Source organism: Pteropus medius, unplaced genomic scaffold (genome assembly GCF_902729225.1).
Source record: "Pteropus medius unplaced genomic scaffold, Ma_sr-lr_union100, whole genome shotgun sequence".
Lineage (NCBI taxonomy): Eukaryota > Metazoa > Chordata > Mammalia > Chiroptera > Pteropodidae > Pteropus > Pteropus medius.
Window position 1 is genome coordinate 5202041 of NW_024347862.1, and position 8037 is coordinate 5210077.

Here is an 8037-nt window from a genome sequence, read left to right on the forward strand (position 1 = left end):
TTAAACAGAAAGAAGTTGAAGGAAAAAGAAAAGCTCAATGAGAATAAAACGAGAAATATTATAAGAAGACAAAATATACCCTTGAACATTAGAAATGATAGCAGAAAGGACAAAACAATAAAAGTCCTGGAATAAAAAAATAAAATTATCTCTCAAGAAACAGAGGGAAAAGATGGCAAATAGAAGAGGAAATGCAGTACTAAAAAAGCAAATCCAAGATTTCAGAATCTGAATATTTAAAGTTTCAGAAAGAGGACAGAAAGTATAGGAAATAACTATTCTTATAATTTAAGAAACATTTTCATAACAAAAGAACTTGAGCCTCCTGAGTGGACTTAACGTACAATCATAGACGCATCATCAAGATAAAATATTGTGAATGTTCAGAACAATGGAAACAGATATGGAATCTTAAAAACCATCCAATCCAAACTGGAGTGAGCCATTACTATTTAAAAATTCAAGATTTAGGAGCGTATTGAATTTCTCAAGATTATTCCAATTTCATCAGACTTTTGAGGAAAATGACTCAACAAGTTCTTTATTCTCATGCACATGGCCAATAAATAGAAAGGTACAATAAATGTAATTTCAGACACATGAGGTCAGTAAAATTTGCATTCCATGCATATTTTCTCAAGAAACCAAGATAATATGTTTTGTACCAAAATGACTTAAAAAAATAAAATAAAATAAAAAAAATAAATAAATAAATAAAACAGAAATAGGGAAATATGTGATCCGGGAAAGATGACTCAATACATGAAAGAGAGAAAGGGAATCTCTAGTATGGTAATAAAGGAAGATCCAAGATTTTAGATTTGCATCACATCCAGAAGGCTATCCGTCAGGATGGGAGATTGTCAAAAAATTTCTTGAAATGCCTCTTTAAGAGGATGAATTTGAATACCAGTGACTAAATCTGCTAAGAAGAGATTTTTAAAAACTGGAGAAGAGTGTAAATGTTTTTGAGAATGGAAAAATTTTAAGATAAAATCTATGGAATGATAAGAAAAACAAAAAAATAAGGGTATGGAAACAAAAACAATCACCACATAATACAGATTAGCTATGAATAGTGCTTAAAATAGTACTAATGATGTAACACAGGGGTATTGGTCTGACCTAATTTATAATTATAGCCATAATGGGAGGAGGAAGAGAGTGTATTTGTTGGTGTGTGTGTGTGTGTGTGCGTGTGTATCTATGTATCTATGTACGCACATGTTCACATGTAGTGATGGTGGGGGAGGTTGAAAAAGGTCCATTTCTCAGGAGGATTTTCTTTCATGACAACATGGACAGATCTTGAGCACATTATTCTAAGCAGAATAAGTCCGGCAGAGAAAGAGAGGTATTGTATATCACTTATATGTAGAATCTAAAAAAGTGCAACCTGTGAAAAACAGAATAAAATAGTGGTTGCCAGGGGATGGGATTGGGGAAGGTAAGAATGATGGTATTAAAGGGTGCAAACTTGTAATGAGTAGTAAGTAATTAATTGAGATCTAATGCACAGTATAATTGATACACGATGGGGCGAATCCCACCCCCCGTTGGAGCTCAGGTCGCCCACCAAGAGAGAGTTAGGGTACTTGACTGCATGCAGGAAAGAATTCAAAGGATGCCAGAGTTAGGAACAAAAGAAAAGTTAATTAGAGAAGAAATAAAACTCCATAGCCAGAAAGTGGTCTCCTCTCAAAGACAGAGAAAGAGAGAGAGGCTGAGAGGGTCCCCGAGTGTTCTGGGAATTCAGTTTATATAGCACTCTTGATTTCTATGAATTACAGTTTAAAGATTTTGTTTATCTGCTTTTAATTTTTTTTTTGATGGTATGGATATGTAGCATAAAAATATGGGTATGCAGTGTGAAAAGCGAGTTAGCAATCTCAGCTTTTGTTCTATAGGTTCCTCACAGTTTGTCTATAGAGAGAATGAATGGTTGGGTTTATTTTGTGGAGGGTACTACTTAAAGACTGTTTCCCCCTCACAGTATGAGTAAATTGTTGGTACTCTCAGTGGGAATCTCCTTTTGTTCTGTAGGTTTCTGGCAGCACATTGCAGGCTCTGAATACAGCTTTATTTAACATTTAGTTCTCATGCTTCATCCCTACATCATAATAAATACAGAAAATAATATTGTACTATAATTATGTAATGTGATAAGTATCACTACATTAGCAGTTACATTACAAAATATAAATATATCAAAGAAATATGCTGTACACCTTAAACTTACACAATGTTTCTTGTCAAATTTATTCAATATAAAATAAGATCTAATTCTCATCTTCCATAGGAGTCCAAGTTAGAAAACTGTTAGAGTAATCAAAATTTGAAATGAAGAGAGACTACAAAAGTTGTGTAAGTGAGAGGAAAAGCCATATCTTTCAAAGAGGTGGATTTCTCTGGGACTTGGAGACTGGATAAAGATGGTGAGTGAGAAGAAAAAACTGAAGTTTAGTTTGCGGATTAGTTGCCTGGATGGTGGTGAAAATAACTGAAAATGATGACTCAGAGGAGCAGCACTAGCACTAGAAATCATAAGAAAGTGTTAAATTTGGTTTGGAGCACTTTGAGCTTGAGGCACATAAATAGACATGAAATGGAACTGTCTGAGAGACAGTTATGACAGAAGTCCGGGCTATACGTGTAGATCAGTGGCAAACATAGCTGATTTTGCCACCCGAGGGACATATGCCAATGTCTGAAGAACATACATATTGATTGTCGCAACTGGTGAGGCGGGTACTGGCATCCAATGATTAGAGTCCAGGGATGCTCTGCATCCTACAATAGAAACTCCAGCCCCACAGAAAAGACCTATGTTGTCCAAAATGTCAACAGTGCCAAAGTTGACAAACTGCAATAATGAATATGTATTGAGAGCAGTCGCAGAGATACCAACACTTATCAAGCTATTTTTATGTCTCAGGCATTATTCTAACACTTTAGGTAATTTAATCCATTAATCCCCACAGCAACTCTAAGAGACAGCTTTTTTAGTAGCCTCATTTTATAGACATACATAGGTATAAGTAGATATAAATACACCTATGTGAGTCATTGTCTAAAGTTTCGATTTAAGAGTGGGCCCTCAGTCCGACTCGAGGGCCCACTCTTACTCTTTTAACCACTCTTACTCTCTATAACATCCTTATATGAAAGTAAAATCTATAAGCATGGACAAGGCTAAAGCTGTGATCTAATATTTTACTAATGTAATCCCAGAAACTTGTAAGAAATTGCTAGAAATAGCAAGTGATCATGCAAAGACGTTTCTCTTGTAGAACTACGCGTAGACTGCAGGGAATTATAAAGGACGTGAAAAAAGGGAGATCCTCATTCCTCTGCATTTGGGATTAGAAATTCCTGACGAAAAATAATAAACTGAATAGGACACTGAGTCTCAAAGGGTCCAATGTGAGGTCTATGACACAGGATGTAAACACAGGCTTAATAAGTTCTTCCCTCAGTGGGCTCATTTAACGTGGAAGGAAATCATCAGGTAGAGAATAATTTTCTGCACTTCTAAGAATTTTCCCAGAAGGACAGGGCACGGAATAGGTTCTTGTCTGAGTCAATGTATTGTTTCGGAGTTCATATGAGATTTTTTTATCCACCTTGCAAGTGAAGAAGACCTGCAGGCAAATCCTCAAATAGAAACAATGGCCTGCTCCCTTAATACCTCTTTTAGCGTGCCAAAGACTGAGGACCGTGCTGATGGGTGCTGCTGCCTCCTTCATTATCAAACGCTTTGAACCCTTCAGGACTATCGGGTGCAAGGGCCCGTAAGGTCTGATAGCAGTGAGACCTCTAGGAAAAGAAAGGTGAGTTTTGAATCATCTTTGTCTTGACGATTTCCTCTCAAGCCACAAACTTCATAAATCAAACGTTCTGGGGAACACCACTTATTTATTGATCTTTTCAGCCCTGATCCTTTAAGGAGATTTGGGAGAAGGGAGAAAATGATGTGCAGAGACATTGGGGTTCTACCAGCCTCCTTTCTGGACAGAGACAGGCAACATGAGTAGGAGTAAAGAAGGAAGTGAGGAATCATCAAGAATAATTATAGGAAGACTTGTTCCTTGGATGCCTTGCTGAGTGTTTTCAGACAACCCTGCATTGTAAATCAGCAGATCCAGCTCTCTGGAAGACAGAGTCGGGACCTATTGTTAATGTCACCTTCTCCCCTTGTTCCTGCAGATTATACCTGAGAAGTGAATGGCTGTGGGAAATGGCTCCTCTGTGACTGAGTTAATCTTATGAGATTGACAGGCCAACCTGAACCCCGCCTGTCCCTATTTTTTTTCTGTTTTTGGTTAAAAACAGTGATCACCATGGTGGGCAACTTAAGCTTAATTAGTATAATGTGTCTGAATTCCCACCTTCAAACTCCCATGTAGCTTTTCCTCTTCATCTGTCCTTTAGTGATCGCTGTTTTCTCTGCATTTACACCCAAATGCTAATTACTTTAGTTTAGAGAGGAACATCATCTCCCTTAGAGGATGCATAACTCAGCTATTTTTCTTCTGCTTTTTTGTCAAGTCTGAGTGCTCTGGGTTTTATCATTTTTATTATTTTTTTAATTTTTCATATATAATCGACATTCAATATATTAGTTTGGGCATATGGCATAGTTATTAGACTTATATGTAATTTATGGAATTGATGCAAGACAGAGCAAATTTCCCCAAGTGGGGAGAGACCAAGCTCTGCACTGAGAGAAGAGGAGAGTTCTTTGGTGGAGAGTGTAGAAAGAATTCAACACACAGGCCAAAGTTAGGGTTAAAAGGAAAGTTTATTAAAGAAGAGGGAAAGCAAAGACTAAAACCTAAGACAAAGAGAAAAAGCCCTGAGTGTTGGTTTATACATCATTCTTTAGTTCCTGTGAGTTATAGTCTAAAGACTTAGTTTACCCATTTCCTTCGACATGGGCATACAGTGGGGAAGCGGAAAAGTATGTAGCATGAAGGGCCTGCTGGCAGTTCCCAGACTTTAATCCATAGGTTCCCTATGGGTTTAGCCATAGAGAATGAATGATTTTATTTGTGTAGGGCATCTACTTAAAGACTGCTTTTTCTTGTTTCCCCCTCCACAGGTGTGGGGAATGGGCTGTTAGCGATCCCAGCAGAAATCTTCCTTTGTTCTACAGGTGTCCTCCTGGCATGGCTGCAGAGCTGATCCGCATATTGCAGTCTTGAGTGTAGCTTGATTTAACATGTGAGTTCTCTCGCCTTCTCCCTACATTAAAATGATCTCCCTCATAACTCTAGTACCCACCTGGCACCACACATAGTTATTGTAATATTATTGACTATATTCCCTATGCTGTACTTACATCCCCGTGACTATTTTATAACTACCAATTTTTTTTAATTTATTTTTTATTTTTTACCTATTTAGTTTTTTAGTGCTCTGTGTTACCAGACGTGGCCTATGATCACTATGCGACCACTTGCAAGTGCCTGCTCTGCCTAGTCGCCATGTCCCCCGTGTTCTGCTGACGTCTGGTTCGTATGTGATGGGGTTTGCTGGTGCCACTGTTTATGTAGGGTGTGTGATTAGGCTGATCTTTTGTGATCCCAATATCGTCAGCCTGTTCCATGTGTGATATCTGGCCCCTCTCAAGCTCTCCTGTAAGAGTACCTATGCCAATGAGCTTGTGATTGCTGTTATTGTAAGCACAGTTGTCATAGTATCAAGTCTCACCTTCTTTCTTATGCTTCAAGTCTTTTTCAAATCTTTTGCATATCATCAGCTAAATGTTGGTCCAAAAAAGTTTAGCACCTGTGGCTCCCACATAATAACTATTAGTTTATTATACAGATTTGGGCAGCTCACTCATTTAAAGCCATCTTTTCCTGGGTCTGTGGGCCAGGGGAAATTTTTTTGGTGTTTTAGGCCAATGTGGTGCCCACGTTATCCTCTCATTTATAGCTTCAGGAGCACGGATGTCAAACCGGCTTGAAGAGAATCCTAAAGAGAATTACAAACTGAGCAAAACCATCTTTGCCTCCTTCACTGTGTTTTTTTTTTATCCTCTTCCTGCTCTTTCTCATCTTCTTCCTCTTAGTCTTTTATTTATTCTCTTCATTTATCTTTCTAAAGTGTTCATGGCAGGATTCTGCTCTAATGTCTTTTTTTTTCTTTTGCCACGTAACATAACCCTGTCTGTGTAGTCCTAGATTCAAGGGTCGTCCTCAGTCCCAAGGTAACCCCGATCTGATCTTTATTCCCCATATCGATTAAAGACATTGGGATGATAAAATTTGCTGTTGAAGGATGACACTACCTACCATTTTTTTCAGGTGCCTTTCCTATACAAAATAAGCTATGAAGTAGTGTGCTGTCTGACTAGTTCATTTTTTCTTGCTTTCTCTGAAACCATTATATAGAGCCCTTTCCTGTTTCAAAAGTTATATTACTTATAATTCTATCAAAACAGGGAAGAGATGACAAAGTTGGTGGACATAGTAAGATGTAAAAATTTCCCCAACTTTTTAGGGCTGATGGTTCTTATGGATTTTCAGTCTCACATATCGGCATGTTCAAAGAATTGAATACTTCGTTGAACCAAGATTCTTTTCTTTTATTCTTGAGGATGCTTGAGAAGGAATCAACTACATTATTCTGCCCAACTTTCTCAATCCCACCAATAACAAATAGCTCTATTTATTGCATTGGTCAATTGATACTGTGTCATAATAGAAGTGAACTTGTCACCAACTAGTCTACGTGTCTTTCGATCGTGATTACGGTTAAAAATTACACCATGATTCTCACCTGGTGCCACTGTGAAAGACAAACAGTTTAGCCTGGCCTGTTCTTCTCTGCAGTAGTCCTGCCAGGCGGCTGGCCTCACTGCCAGGTGGGGAAAACATATAAGGAATTTGCATGAGACAGTAGTGCAAAAGGGAGCTGGAGGAGCTTTATTTGTGCACAGAGATACTCCTGAGAATAACCCAGATACTCCATTTGATTTCATACCAGAAAACTATAAAAGAATAAAAGCAATTGTAAACAAAACAAAACAAAAAAAAACCCCAAAACAAAAAAAAAACCCAATTATCCAGAAGGGCGTAAAGCAGCAGCTGTGCTTCCAGTCCTGGATTTAGCCCAAAGACAGAATGGATGAACAAGGATGCAGAAATTTACAACCTACTCTCATTTATCTCCAATGAGAGTATGTGAAATAGCCACTTTTTAAACAGTGTATCCACAAAAGCCAGTTGGAAAGTGTCACATTCAGGTCTGCACTACTACACCTTGCATGCTTCGAAACTGACAGCATACTGGAGGCCATTCAGAAAAAGCTTGCAATAAAGTTTGAGGACACTACACCTGGCAAACTTTTCATTCTTATAGAGGTGGAATGTTTAGGAGCCTGTGTGAATGACAAATAAATGGTACAAATAAATGACAGCTACTATGAGGATCTGACACCTAAGGATATTGAAGAAATTATTGATGAGCTCAAGGCTGGGAAAATTCCAAAACCTGTGCCAAGGAGTGGATGCTTCTCTTGTGAGCCAGCTGGGCGAATCTTACCACACAAAGCATTTGGCTTTGGTGAGCAAGCAGTCCTTTAATTTATATTCAGCTGTAAATATGACATGGGAGAAATAAAATATAAACCTATGTATATAAATTTTTAATATTGGTCATTTCAATCTGTGTTCACTTTTGTGGTAACGTAGCAACTTTCAGCTTTAAGTGCCATGTCAGAACTTCAGAGCTCCATTGTAAAGTCTTCTGCCATCTATGGCTAACTATGAACATATCATTCCATGATCTAGTTAACTGTTACTCCAACATCACCCATTTTCAACTGCCAGCTCACTTTTATCGAAAATATTAGGTTACTGTGAAATAAAAATTCTGTCAAATTTCAAAAATAAAATCGCACAATGATATTCTTGGCTACAGAATAGAGTGTCATGTGTAATATCAAGATTCTTTGTTTGCCTAACTGTGTAAGAGAGGTGCCCCTTTGCAAAGGAAAATCTGTTTCCTGATTTCAAAAAGCAAATAAAA

General features: G+C 37.8%; 1 pseudogene; it reads left to right on the forward strand.

Annotated features, from left to right (window-relative positions):
- The first annotated feature begins 1534 nt into the window (after positions 1 to 1534).
- Positions 1535 to 7592, forward strand: LOC120615674 (NADH dehydrogenase [ubiquinone] flavoprotein 2, mitochondrial-like; annotated as a pseudogene).
- The last annotated feature ends 445 nt before the right edge of the window (positions 7593 to 8037 follow it).